The sequence below is a fragment of the Typopeltis vanoorti genome, chromosome 19 (genome assembly GCF_054136105.1).
Source record: "Typopeltis vanoorti isolate ZY-2024b chromosome 19, IOZ_Tvanoo_1.0, whole genome shotgun sequence".
Lineage (NCBI taxonomy): Eukaryota > Metazoa > Arthropoda > Arachnida > Uropygi > Thelyphonidae > Typopeltis > Typopeltis vanoorti.
In genome coordinates, this window is record NC_143567.1 from 36,727,055 (window position 1) to 36,742,921 (window position 15,867).

A 15,867-nucleotide genomic window follows, 5' to 3' on the forward strand; every position below is an offset into this window, starting at 1 on the left:
GTAACCCTGAGAAAGTATGGGGACTTTGGTCTAGAAGACCAACTGAGGCATACAACAATGGATTCAAAAATGAAATGAGACTTCACTCTGACTGTACATAGGCTTGGCTCTTCAGCTGTGAACATAACTATTAAGTAGTTTCAAAATTAAAAGCAACATTTCCAAACATTGTGCAAAAATATAAATTTTTGTGCCTTAACTTAGAATAAAAATTTAACATATTCACTTTAAATTTATCTTGGTATATTTCATAAACTAAATAAATGTTACTAGTGTAGTCACTGCACCAACCAGAATAAAGTCTCTTCCAAAAAAAAATCCTATATTACTGTTTGACTGTTGCCTCAAAGGCACAGATATGTAGTCAACGACTAGATTTATTACTGCCATTTAATGGCACAAGAGCCACATGCAGTCTGTCTGTCTGTACCTTACAAACATTCTGAAAACAGGAACTCAATCCTGTGGCAAGATGATTTAGAAACCATTATAGCAACATGGACTATACTTTTCATTGGCAAACTACTTTCAACTGTTGACCACAAATATTTATGTGAGGCTAAGTTGTCTAACTTCAAAATAGAAAAAATTATATGCAGTCAAGAATACAAAATGGTGACTACACAAAAATATCACAGTTTCTGTCAAATTAAAACATCATTGGCAATTTTGCATAGCTCACTTCCCAACAAGTGAGACTTAATAAAATAATTTATTTAGTTTTATTTGGCATAATGCCCTGGAAGAGCACAAAAGATGCACACAGGATGAGTCACTGTGGCCCACAGGTAAGTCACCGTTACATAATTGCACATGTCACTCCACACTTATACTTCAATAGTGTTCATCTGGGACTGGAGAAGCTGGGTAATTTTAATGTAATAAAAATTTATTGTTATAAAATTTTTCTACTGGTTCAGAATTTCATAGTATGTATATATATATATATATATATATATATATATGATATAATCAGATTTAATGAAGAATCTTGAAGAATAAAGAAGTCATTTACATGACTAAATAATTACAATATAGAAATTGCAAAATAAATAGATGATTCTCCAGCCCTCATGTGAATCCCGTATTAGCCTGTCAGCTATGAGTGGCACGTGTGTGTGTGTACATGTGTTTTATGTTGTGTTAGTGACATGTCTGTGTGTGTCTCGTAACCTGTGTTGTCTGTGCGTGTGTGTGAAAAAGGCTAAGAAAACACAAATTTGCCACAAACTACAAAGGACATACTTGAGAGCAGATATCCCCAAAGTTAACTGAATGAGGCATCACATACACCATATACAGAAAGCTGAAATGTGCCTGATATCTGTCATGGGAAACTTACCTTTGAAATATAACAAAAGTATTTCACTTTAAAAAAAAATAGAAAAAAAAGACATGATTTAAATTTTGTATTAATTAAGCTTACGAAACCACAGGGGGGGAAAAACCTGCTCTAGGCCTAATGTAACAATCACTAATTGTGTATGATATGCACTAGGCCTACAGCACATAGAAACTTTTAAGTAATTTAAACAGCAATTCCTACCCTATAACAATCCTGCTCATTAACTTAATGCAAAACAATAATTCTGTACATTTATTAAGTACCTGTTCACAGTAATTTCGTCAATATGAAACTGCTTTCAGATCTGTAAAATACCATATTTACATAAATGGGATATAAATAATTTCCAAATCAGTGATTAGTCTGAAATCTCTGAAATTCATGTTCTACATGTTCCATAAATATATTTCCTAAAAATAATTTATCAAATCTTTCATAATAAAGAACTAATGACTTTTTTGATGATATATCAATTTTAAAATAAGTTACATTAAAATGAATGCCAAGCTTTGTCCTTTCATATCAACTAATGCTGAATTCATAGATTACTATTAATGCTTATCAAATATTTTAGACTATACAACCATTCTGCAAGTATACATTCTTTAATAATATACATAATACTGGCCAAAAGGGCATACTGTATTATTTCATTTTAATATACTTGAACCAATGATATGTTATGTGATGGCAAATATATTTCAAACTGCTTCTCTTTTATCCTTCAAATATATAAATTAAATTAAAATCTGTTCTTTATGTTACTGAACAAATATGAACCACTTCAATATTCATAAGCAAAAATATTAATTTGGAATTTAACATACTTAAGAGCAGGACTGCAAAGGGCAAAGGAAAGAAGGAAGTTTCCCCCCCCACCCCCCCCCCCCCCCACCCCCCCCCCCCCCCACCCCCCCCCCCCCCCACCCCCCCCCCCCCCCACCCCCCCCCCCCCCCACCCCCCCCCCCCCCCACCCCCCCCCCCCCCCACCCCCCCCCCCCCCCACCCCCCCCCCCCCCCACCCCCCCCCCCCCCCACCCCCCCCCCCCCCCACCCCCCCCCCCCCCCACCCCCCCCCCCCCCCACCCCCCCCCCCCCCCACCCCCCCCCCCCCCCACCCCCCCCCCCCCCCACCCCCCCCCCCCCCCACCCCCCCCCCCCCCCACCCCCCCCCCCCCCCACCCCCCCCCCCCCCCACCCCCCCCCCCCCCCACCCCCCCCCCCCCCCACCCCCCCCCCCCCCCACCCCCCCCCCCCCCCACCCCCCCCCCCCCCCACCCCCCCCCCCCCCCACCCCCCCCCCCCCCCACCCCCCCCCCCCCCCACCCCCCCCCCCCCCCACCCCCCCCCCCCCCCACCCCCCCCCCAATGTATTTATGGTATAAATAAAGAAAAGTGAATCTTTTGAAAAAGTGACAAATTGAAACTGGCTATTTTTCAAAAAATCTATTGGAAGAATTTGAAATGTTCTCATTTTAGAAATGTATAAGAGTTCATAAGTTGACTATACAAAGACGGTCTGAAACGCTCTCGGCCTCAACCATAAATGGCATCACGGCAAGATTTTTTTTTTCTAAGTTGGTACATCTGTCCTAAGCATACATGTGAAATTGCAAATCATTCTCTCAAGTAATTTGTTTTATACAGCTGAAGCAAAAGTGTTGTCTGTATCCCTTGAAATGGATAAAATTGAGTATCGTGTCATTATAAAAGAAGGTTTAACGGCAAAAGAAATTCATTCAAAGTTCATAAAAGTTTATGGGCACTCTTCTCTTTCATTTTCAACAGTTAAGAAATGGGCTGCAGAGTTTAAACGTGGCCGTATCAGCCTTGAAGATGATCCAAGTGAAGGATGTCCAAAAAGTGTAACAACACTAGAAATCATTGATCAAGCGCACGATATGGTATTGGATGACCGGCGGGCGAGTCAAAGTGCGTGAAATTGCTGAGACTATGGGAATTCAAAAGAATGCATAGGATATATTTTGAAAATCTCTTAACAGTGCTCAGAGCATTATAGCATGAATAAAACCGATTTTGTGCATCGATTTATTACTATGGATGAGACTTGGATTCACCATTACACACACCAGAATCCAAATAGCAGTCAAAACAGAAACCAGTTGTTCAGCGCCAAAGAAGACAAAGTCGGTTCCATCAGCAGGAAAGGTCATGGCATTGATATTTTGGGATGCTAAAGGCATTTTGTTTATTAATTATCTTGAAAAAGGTAAAACAATAACCAGGGAATATTATTCCCATCTTTTAACCAGACTAGATGAAAAAATTCGTGAGATCCGGTTAGCAGAAGAAAAAAAATCATCTCTCATCAGGACAATGTACATGCCCACAAAGGTTTTTTGGCAATTGGAAAAGTAAGGGATCTGCACTATGAATTGTTGGAACATCTACCCTATTTCCCTAGATTTGGCTCTCTCTGACTTCTATCTCTTCCCAAAACTAAAACTCTTCCTCACTGGTCAGTGTTTTTCTTCAAATCAAGAGGTGATTACAGCTGTAGAGGAGTATTTTGCAGATCTTACTGAGAACCACTATAGGAATGGAATAATAGCACTGGGGGCATCGTAGGAATAAATGTATTAGTCTTAAAGGAGATTATGTCGGAAAATAAAAATAATTTTGAAATTATAAATTCGTTTTTTTCATTGTTAGGCTGAGAACTTTTCAGACCATCCTCGTAGTGTATGCAAGAGGAACCGATAGTAAAACGTTTTGTGGTGAAACATTTATAATCCATTTTTTGACATTTGTGACATTTTTCATACAATAGAGACCTTCCAGTTTTCACGGAAGGTTGTTACTAATTGTACTTGGTTTTTAAAAATGAGCCACAACTGTGTCATCTTCTCACACAAAGTATGATATAATACACAGACTTTTCAGGTTCAAAGTGCCTCAGTTCTCTGTAGGGGAAAATAATATTTGGGAATAAATTAAGTTTATTATTATTATTATTGTGACACCTCCAAGAACTTATCACAGGAGGGCAGTCTACTCTACTCAGCTACATACATCTCACCATCTTTCCTATTACTAATTCTTCAACACACACAATGACACTATTACCATCAACACCATTTACCACCCACCACCACCATCATTTTTTTTGTCTGTATGTTGTGTGTGATTTCATTGCCGATTTGCCTGTATATACTCAACAAGAAATTATATTACTGTTTTTATCCATTACCCAATTATGAGTATGTGATATCACAGCAGGTCACTTGTATCTGAAGCAGATGATTACACCTCAACCTTTCCTATTATGCCATAATGCTCAGCACACTTCTTTTCAGATATATATTTGCATACATTATGGGAAGGGTATATTTTTCTATAAACAGGAAGAAAAAAAGTAAACTATTTGAAAAACTTATGATTAACATATGTTAAGAAAAGGTAGAGTTATTTGATTTATTTTCTGACAATAAATGTATTTTATGGTGCTGGGTGTTTTTAAATCATGCAAAAACCTAACACCCTACTCTTTGTATTCAATTTACCTAGTGTTAGACCGGTGTAGTTCTTTTCTTTGCTCCAGTTCGGAAAACACTAATAATCATTATCCATTGTTACAAGTTGATTGTACCCTGAGGATGCTGGTTTAAAATTCAGTGAAATATTGTGTTTATGTTGTCAACTAATAAATAAGAATATTATCAACTAACCTAGCTACAAAAAGGTCCCCATTGATCAAACACCATCATCATCAAATTCCTGATATGTACTCTCAAGGAGTGTACAGAATATGATAGTACTACATGAAAAATTTACATCATTACTAACTTCCTATCTACAATTTAACTCCAAATCAGTCTGTTACTTGTCAAGAGTCCAACATTATCAGATCTTATATTTCTATCTTCTAAGGCACTTTGTATCAATCCACCGTATCAATCCACCTATATCTTGTTCTTCCTCTGGGTCGTTTTCCTGCCAACCTGGTAGAGAACACTTGTTTTGCTAATCTTTCCTCGCACATTCTGTTTAAGTGACCATAACACCCAAGATTAGCTCTGCTAATGCATTCCTGGATGCTGACAACGTCAAGTTCTTTCCAAATATCCTCATTTTTAATATGATATTGCCATAAATGCCATCTGTTCATGCCTTTAATCTTTCTTAGGACTCTCATATCTGCGGTATCTAGTCGTTGGTGAAGTGTTTTACTTCTGACCCACCTCTCAGATCCATAAGTTAAAACTGGTTTGAACACTCTTGTATACAGCTGATTTAGTGTTCTAACTAATTTCTCTCTTATTCCATATGAATTTATTCAATTGACTGCCTACCATACCAGCTCTGTTGATTATGTTGTCTATTTCCATATTTAATTTACCATCTTCAGTAAAAATCGTGCCAAAGTAGCTGAAATGTTTTACTTGTTCCACAAGTTCCCCGTTCACAACTCAGTTGACATTTTCAACAATTCTACCTATTTTCATTGTCTTTGTCTTTTTAATGCTGACCTTCATACCATATCTATTACAACAGTTATTCAATTTAGTCAGAGAATCTTGCAAACTTGTAGCGGATTTATTTAGAAGTATAACATCATCCGCATAAAGCAAAGAACTGACATTAACATCTCCAATTCTGATATCCTGTTTAATACCACTTTCCTTCATAATGTGATCCATATAGATAATGAATAACAGATGGGATAATGTACATCCTTGTCTCAAACCAGATTTAACATTAAACCATCTTCCTGTACTTCCTTCAATTCTAACTGCTGACTTACAACTCAAATAAAGACTAAGTATTGCTTGATATAATGCCCAATTAACATGATATAACTGTAGCATATTGAATAGCTTCCCTCTTGGCACCTTGTCATATGCCTTTTCCAGATCGACAAAACTTAAATACAGATCTTTGTTATATTCCCATGCTTTCTCAACTATTTGTCTTAAAGTGAAGATCTGATCCTGCCAGCCTCTATTTGGCCTGAATCCAGCTTGTTCTTCACCATGCTTTCCTTCCAGAATTCTTCTCAACCGTTTCTCAAGTATACTTGCACAGATCTTGCCAGGAACACTCAGTAGGGAAATACCTCTGTAATTCTCACATTCAGTTTTATTTCCCTATTTATATATGGGTACAATTAACGCTCTACTCCAATCATTGGGAATTTGTCCCTCTATCCAGGCTTTCAGCAATGCAGTGCAGCCACTGTAAGACTTTTATACCACCATATTTCAGCATTTCTGGTCGAATATCATCTACTCCTGCTACCTTTCCACATTTCAAGCCTTTGATGGCTTATTCTACTTGAAGCATGGATATGTACTCCTGTATGTATGACTGTTTTTTACCACTGAGCTATCACTGCTTGTTTCATTTAGCAATTTTTCGAAGTAATTACTCCATACTTCAAGGATATTGGGGTTCGAGAAGAGTGGGTTCGAGGTTAAATCGTAGTGTGTAGTGTTCGTGCAAGCTCCTGATAAGATAAGTATTATTTTCAGTTATCGTTGATAAAATTACTTAATATTGCGTGGTTTTGTTTGCCTTGCGTATTTTAGTGCGTCTATTTGTGTGTTTTTGGTATGTTATAACTTATTATTTGATAAAACACGTTGCAATAATTATGGCACCTGTACGAAGGAAAATGGCGGCCAGTAATGATGGTTCGCCATCTTTATCAAAGAACGGTAGTATAAAAGAAATGAGTCAGTGTACTAGCTGTGAAATGTACGCTTTACGAAGTGCGGTCGGAGTGTGGATAGATGATAATAAAGGATTGAATGTGTGTAGAAAATGTAGGGAGAATGAGGAATTGAAGTTTATTTTGGATTGTGAGTGTGATATTTTTGTCAACCTTCAGAATGAAGGAAATAGGGATATGACAAGAAACGGCAAGGTTGTACATGAGAATTATGAGAGTGTGAATGTAGAAAGTGTGAATGATAGTATTAATGGTTTCTCAGAGAATAAAAAAGATGAGATAGATGCATTGAGTGAGATCGCGTTGTTGAATGGTGCGATAGAAAGGGCAAACAGCAGCTAGAGTGCATGAACAAAAGTCGACTGAATGAACCAACCAGTAATAAAAGGTATGACAGGAAAAATAGGCGTATGAATGTGAACATGAACAAAATGAAGGATAGAGTGCTGTATGGAGACTCGTTAGTATGAGGTGTGTTAGTACAAAATCGTACCAACCTGGTGCGACCATAAAGGATGTAACTGAGTCTATTAGAGAGCAAAAGGAAAGGGTGAAAGAAATGATTGTTGTGGCAGGTACGAATGATTTGAAAGGAGATAAAATGGAAATGATAGAAGACCTGAATGAATTGTTTGAGGTAGCAAAAGAAAAGAGTGAGAGAGTTAGAATGATTAGTCTCTTGCCAAGGTATGACAGTGAAATGTTTAAAAGGAGGGCCATAATTGCGAATGACTTTATGCGTGGGTTATGTATGACGAGTGGTGTGGAATTTGTGGAAGTGTGGAGTGAGTTTGATGGGCGAAAGGATCTATATAAGATGGATGGCCTGCATTTGAATGGTTATGGTGTAAGAAGACTTGAGAGAGTGCTGCTGAATGTAGTGGATGTGCAAATTCAGGGAAACTAGATTTGTTAAGGGGGGGGGGGAGTAGATATACAGTCCTTAGGGAGGCAGTTGAATGTAAGAATGAATATAATATGCTAGAGCAAATAAGGACAACAAACCAGAGTGGGATAGTTAATATAAGGCATCAAGGTAGGGTTGGGGCTAATGGGGGTCTTAAATTCATGTACACTAATACTAGGAGTATTAGGAACAAGAAGGAAGAGCTTTTGGCCATGGTTGGCGCTTCCAGACCACAGGTTATTGGTATTAGTGAAACATGGCTGACTGTAGATGATATAGCTAGTGGGATTGAATGTGATGGGTATAGTGTGTTCAGGAATGACAGAGAGAATAAAATGGGGGGAGGAGTATTGTTGATGATAGCTGATGAGCTACAGCCAAGGAGAATAGAAGTTGAATTACAGGATAGAGAAAAGAGCACATTTGAGGCCATTTGGTATGAGATTGTGGCTAGCAGAACTAAATATACAATTGGGTGCTGCTATAGACCAGGTGATGGAAAAGATGGTGGTGACAGTATGCACAAGCAAATAGAAGAAATGAGTGGAAGGAGGGTGATTGTTATGGGAGATTTCAACTATGGTCGCATTGATTGGAGTGAGGAGAGGACCCACGGGAGGAAGGAATTGGATTTTATGCGGTTATTAAGGGATAACTATCTGCGACAACATGTAATGGAAAATACTAGGGGTCAGAGAGTGCTTGACCTAGTAATTACATCTGAGGATTTGGCTGTAACAAATATGACCACATTGCCACCAATCGGTGAGAGTGATCATAGGGTCTTGACTTGGGAGGTGGCTAAAGGTGTAGAATTTTCAATTAAGACAGGGTACATGTGGAATTATCGGCGGGAAAGTATGACAAGCTTAGGAGTTTGATTGGCTCAGTGCCATGGCATGTACAACTGCAAGGACTAGAAGTTGATAGTGCATGGGAGGTAGTTAGGAAGTGCTTGCATGAAGCAATGGCTGACTGTATACCTAGAGTCCAAATAATAAATCAAGTAGGGGTTAAATGGATGAATAACACCATTAAGCTTGAGCTGCAAAAAAAGAAACAACTATGGAGGGAATTTAAGGAGAAAGGTGACCGGCAGGCACATGAATGGTATAAAGCGCAGGCCAGAAGGGTGACGAGTGTGGTAAGAAAAGCAAAAAAAGGATTACGAAAGAACATTGGCCATGCAGGCTAAAGAGAATCCTAAACAGTTTTTTAGATATGTAGCAAGTAAAAGGAAAAATGTACATGGCAGAATGATTTTAAAGAATGCCGATGGTAGGGAGGTAACTGAATCAGTTGAGATAGCTGAATTACTGAGAGAGCACTTTGCAAGAATATATCATCCAGGTGGTGACATTGCAGAAACGAATAAACCAGTAGATTATACGGGAATTGTGGTGAATGAAGTGGAGGTGAGTAGTCTATTGCATAACCTCAATATCAATACATCTGTGGGATTGGATGGTATACCAGCTCGTGTAATACGAGAAGCAGCTAAAGAATTGTCACTACCCTTGACCATTTTGTTTAATTTGAGTCTCGGGTCCGGGTTAGTCCCGAGCGGGTGGAAGGAGGGGAAAATAGTTCCACTGCATAAAGGTGGTTCCAAGACTGCTGTTGTAAATTACCGACCGATTAGCATATCAGGAATCATTGTCAAGGTCTTAGAGAAATTAGTCAAGAAAAGAATACAGGATTGGATAGATGAAAATGGGATATTGTATGGGGGACAACATGGTTTTGTGAAGGGTAGATCATGCCTCAGTAACTTGCTCACGTTTTATAACACAGTGACGGCTGAACTGGATAGGGGTAATGGGTTTACAGTGATACTACTGCACCTTGCCAAGGCCTTTGACAGGATACCACATGGAACCATAATCAGTAAACTGGAGCAGATGGGGATAGATATAGGGTTGGTAAGATGAATAGGAGGGTGGTTGAAGGAGAGATACCAGAGAGTGGTTTATTCAGGAGTGGAGTCAAAAAGACGTCCTATGACTAGTGGAGTGCCGCAGGGCTCTGTTCATGGACCACTGCTTTTCAATTTGTTCATCAATGATATTGGAAAGGATTTGAGAGGAAGTGTTCACTTGTTTGCTGATGATGCAAAGTTGGGTAGAGCAATTGTGAGTGCACAGGATGTCAAAATTTTACAGGATGATTTGGATAGTTTGGAGAATTGGGCTAGGAAAAATGGATGTCAGTTTAATGTGGCAAAGTGTAAGGTTATGCACTTTGGGGTGAAAAGAGCAGCAGCAGTATATCGCATTGGTGGAACCGTACTCCAGGAGATTGATGAGGCCAGGGATTTGGGAGTGCTGGTGGATAGGGAGTTGAAGTTTAGGGGGCACATTGCAAAAGTGACTAAAACAGCTCACCAAATCACTTGGCTTATGAAAAATACTTTAACATGCAGAGACAAGCAAGTTGTTGTTCCTCTGTATCGAGCCTTGATAAGACCCCATCTGGACTTCTGTGCCAGGTTATGGGCACCAGGGTTTCTTCGTGATGGGGAGGAAGTGGAGAGGGTCCAGAGATGAGTGACCAAAATGATAGCAGGACTGTGGAATGAACCTTATGAGAATAGGTTGAGGATTTGTGGGTTGCAGAAATTGGATGATAGGCGAAGGAGGGGTGATATGATTGAGACATTCAAATTACTGAAGGGTTTTTATAAGATTGATCCAGAAGATATTTTTGAAAATATGACTGGTGGTGGGAGGACTAGGGGCCATGCATGGAAGCTGGGCAAGAGCGTGGTTGACAAGGGTGTTAGAGCTAGGTTTTTTACTTGGAGAGGGGTGAATGAGTGGAATAAGCTTCCAGAGTCTGTTGTGGGTGCTACGACCGTGAATGAGTTCAAGGCAAGATATGATAGATACTGTGTGAATGTTGAATAGTTGTTCCAGACATGATGTTAGGGCCTCCCTCGATGAGTCTGTCGACTCCTTGGAGTTTCCCGGAACAATAATAACATCTTTTTCTCCCATTTTCATGTCACCTTTATCATCTCTAACTCCTTTTACAGCACTCTTTCCTCCATTTCTAAGCTTCAACAACCTCAAGAATATTTTGCCATCCTCTTGATATTTATTTTCTATATTCTTGCCAAAGTCCTCCCATGACTTTTGTTTAGCCAGTTTTAAACAGTGTTTAGCATTCTTGCATTTGTCACTGTATTCTCTAAGAGCACAAGCTAACTTATTTAACAGGAACCTTTGATATGCTTTCTTCTTTTCCTTCAATGCCTCTTTAACTTTCTATTCCACCATGGAGTTCTGATTTTTCTATCCTTGCAGACAACCTCACCACATGCCTCTCTGGCTGAATCAATCAGGGTTTTCATCAAGGCTTGCCACTGAATTTCCAAGGTTTGGTTCCTGTTCTCAAATTCTTTCATTTTTTCTTCGATAATCTTTGTGTATTTTAGTGGAGGAATTTTTTGAGGCTTTAGAGAGAGCCACTGACACAATGAAAAAGGAAAAGTTGGTCCTTGTTGGGGATCAAAATAGAGTAGGAAATGATTGTCAGACATACAAAAATATTTTGAGAAAATTTGGAGAAAAGAGCAAAGCTAATAATAATGGCAAATATCTGTTGGATTTCTGCTCAGGACATGGGCTGGTTATTACTAACACCATGTTCCAACATAAAAATGTACACAAATTCACATGGAGAGAAGAGGCAAGAAATAAGAAAAGTCTCATTGACTACGTTATTGTCGATAGTGATGTTTTCTCCCTGGTGCAAGACACCAGAGTGTACAGAGGCTTTGAAATTGGAAGTGATCACTATTTAATCTTGAGCAGGATAAAATTGAATTTCATTTTGAAAAGCAGAACATTTAAGAAAGTTTGAAAGCGAATAAAAGTTGAGCAGCTCTTAGATGTGAACTGTAGACTATAATAAACAAAGGTTATTGAAGAAAAAATGAAAGTGTTTGAGAACAGGAACCAAACCTTGGAGATTCAGTGGCAAGCCTTGAAGAAAACATTGATTGATTGATTCAGCAAGAGAGACATGTGGTGAGGTTGTCTGCAAGAACAGAAAAATGAGAACTCAAGGATGGACACAGGAAGTTAAAGAGTCAGTGAAGGAAAAGAAGAAAGCATATCAAAAGTTCCTGGCAAATAAGTCAGTTGTGCTCTTAGAGAATACAGAGTCAAATGTAAGAAAGCTAAACACTGTGTAAAACTAGCTAAACAAAAGTCATGGAAAGACTTTGGTAAGAACATAGAAAATAAATATCAAGAGGATGGCAAGATATTCTGGATGATGTTGAAGAAGCTCAGAAATTAAGGAAAGAGTGTTGTAAAAGGAATTAGAGATGATAAAGGTGACATGGAAATTGGAGAAAAAGTTAACCTTGAAGTATGGAGTAATTACTTCGAAAAATTGCTAAATGAAACAAGCAGTGATAGCACTGTGGTAAAAAAATACTCAACAGGAATATCCTACACTCAACAGGCATACATATCAATACTTGAAATGTGGAAAGGCAGCAGGAATAGATGATATTAGACCAGAAATGCTGAAGTATGGAGGTATGAAAATCATACAGTGGCTGCACTACATTGTTCAAAAAGCCTGGATAGAGGGATGAATTCCCGATGATTGGAGTAGAGCTCTCATAGTACCCATATATAAAAAGGGAAATAAAACTGAATGTGAAAATTACAGAGGTATTTCCTTACTGAGTGTTCCTGGTAAGATTTACACAAGTATACTTGAGAAACGGTTGAGAAGGATTGTGTAAGAAAAGCTTGGTGAAGAACAAGCTGGATTCAGGTCAAATAGAGGCTGTCAGGATGAGATCTTCACTTTACGACAAATAGTTAAGAAATCATGGGAATATAACAAAGATCTCTACTTCAGTTTGGTAGATCTGGAAAAGGCATATGATAAGGTGCCAAGAGAGAAGCTATTCAATATGGTACAGTTATATGGTGTCAATGGGGCATTATATCAAGCAATACTTAGTCTTTGAGTTGTAAGTGAGCAGTTAGTATTGAAGTACAGGAAGATGGTTTAATGTTAAATCTGGTGTCAGACAAGCATGTACATTATCCCCTCTGTTATTCATTATCTATATGGATCACATAATAAGACAAAGATAATGAAAATAGGCAGAAGCATTGAAAATGTCAACTGCAGAATGGAGAACCTGTCGAACAAGTAAAACATTTCAGCTACTTAGGCATGATTTTTAGTGAAGATGGTAAATTAAATATGGAAAGAGACAACAGAATCAACAAAGCTGGTATGATAGGAAGTCAATTGAATAAATTCATATGGAATAAGAGAGAAATTAGTTGAAACACTAAATTAGCTGTATACAAAACAGTTTTAACTTATGGATCTGAGAGCTGGGTCAGAAGTAAAACACTTGACCAAAGACTAGAGACTGTAGATATGAGAGAAAGACTGGGGACATGAACAGATGGCATCAATGGTAATATCATATTAAAAATGAGGATATCAGGAAAGAACCTGACATTGTCAGCATCCAGGAATGCATTAGCAGAGCTAATCTGAGGCCCATTCTGTTTAAGTGTTTATGGTCACTTAAACAGAATGGGCAAGGAAAGATTAGCAAAACAAGTGTTCTCTGCCATATCGGCAGGAAGACTATCAAGATACAGGTGGAATGATCCGGTATAAAAGTGCCTTAGATGATAGAAATATAAGATCTGATAATGTTGGAGTCTTGACAAGTAACAGACTGATTTGGAGGAAGATTGTAGATAGAAAGTTAGTAATGATGTAAAATTTCATGTAGTACTATCATATCCTGTACATCCCTTGAGGGCACATGGCAGGAATTTGATGATGATGGCAAGAATAATTTACTTTCTAACCAAGTGGAAAATCTTTCAACAACTTACAAACCTTATAGCACCCATGTATTCTAAGCTTCAAATTCATCCATGACAACTCCTTAAATGTTGATTTTTGTTTTATTCAATTTCCACATAAGAAAAGACATGGTTCTACATTTTTTTTCAAAATATCTCACTTAAGTTCTCCTTGCCTTTCTAATACCGAGTTCCTCAGACAGGATCAGATTTCCCTTCATCGGCTGACATTGATCTCTAGCCTTTTCTAACACAAGCATCATATTTACAGCTTCTAAAATCTTTGCATTTCTAGATGGCACTTCTCTTTTGTACAGTTGCTAAGTTTGTACAAGTCCCAAATCTTTACTATCTTCAAATACTGTTATCAATTTGGGGACGGTGTATCAAAATCCCCCAAAAATCATTAATGTTATTAAAAAGAAGGCAAACTGAGATTATAAAGAGGATATCATATAAACAAGAAGTTTCTTCATTATGTTTTTATGTGCACTTCTATGAGTGCAATGTACATAGCCAGCATTGATTGTTCCTTTCTCAACTTCATTCTATGTCTGCAAACACCCATAAGCAGTCCAATTTCCAACTAATGCAGATTTTCTTTTTCCTTATTCTTCTTTAATTTCTTTCAGCCTTTTATAATGGTGATATTGTACCTTAGTACTATATACGAACAAAAAAATTTGAGAAGAAAGAATAAGCTTGTAACTGTCAAAGTTGGTCTGTATTTGAATCTAAAATTGCACTTTAAGAATTACATACAAAGAGAGGATGTTCCAAAATACAGTAGTACAGCAGTATCCCTAAAGAGGAAGGTCACTAATGGTGTACTGCAGGGGTCAGTTTTGGGACCACTGTTGCTCAATTTGTATGTAAATGATATTGAGATAGGTTTATTCATGTAATCTCTTCAAGTCCTCCTGTAAGGAGGACTTGAAAAGATTACATGAATGGGCAGTGAGTGGAATTATCAGTTCACTGTTGCAAAGTGTAAGGTTTTGAGATTTGGTAAGCAACGACGGGAGGCAGAGTATATACACTTGGTGGGGAAACTTTAGAGGAGGTAAAGGGGATGAGAGAGAGATCTAGGAGAGATGTAGGATCTGATGGCTGAAATTCAGGGGCCACATTGCACAAGTTGTGAAGACGTTACATCAGACCTTGACATGCAGAAATAGGTTATGATGCCATTGTATAAGGCCTTCATCAGGCCTCATACTGGTTTTCATGGTGGCAAGGATATGTCGGAAAGGGTCCAGAGAATATTCACAAAGGTGGTCAGTGGTCTTTGGGATGTGAAGTACAAGGACAAACTGAGAGAATGTAAATTGCAAAGTCTCGTGAATAGGAGGAAGAAGGGGGGATATGATTGAGACATATAAGCTAGTCAGGGGTTATTTTCAGGTTGACATGGAAGAGATTGGGGGGGGGGGTAGAACAAGAGGCCATTGCTGGAAACTGTATAAGGAGGGTGTGAGCAGAGGAGTGAGGAGAAAGTCCTTTGGATGGAGAGTGGACTGCATTGCCTGAGTGTTTGTGAATGTAGACACATTGAATCAGTTTAAGGCACGTTTGGATGAGCATTGTGTGCGATAGTATGTACCTCCCATGATGAGTCTGTGACTCTATGGAGGTCAGATGATAATAATAATTGGATGAGTAGCAATATAAAGCAGGAACTGCAATGGTTAACTGCAAAAAAGAAAGAAAGAAATCGTGAAATGAATATAACCAAAAAGATGATCAGCATGCTCATGAGCAATATAAAGCACAAGTAAGATGGGTAACAAGTATGGTAAAGAAGGCTAAATCAGATTTCAAACGAATATTAGCTAAGCAGGCCAAAGTAAATCCAAAAGTTTTTTCGCTACGTAGCAAGTGAGAGAAAGAATGATTCTTCTTCTTCAAGTGTCATTCCCTAGAAGGAGGTTGGCAACCATGTCACAGAACTTTTTTCTTTCTTTTGCTGCTCTGGAACATTTATGGTAATTCAAGCCAGTCAAATCCTTAATGTCTTCAAACCACATTCTCCTGGGTCTATCTCTCCCTCTTTTTCCACCC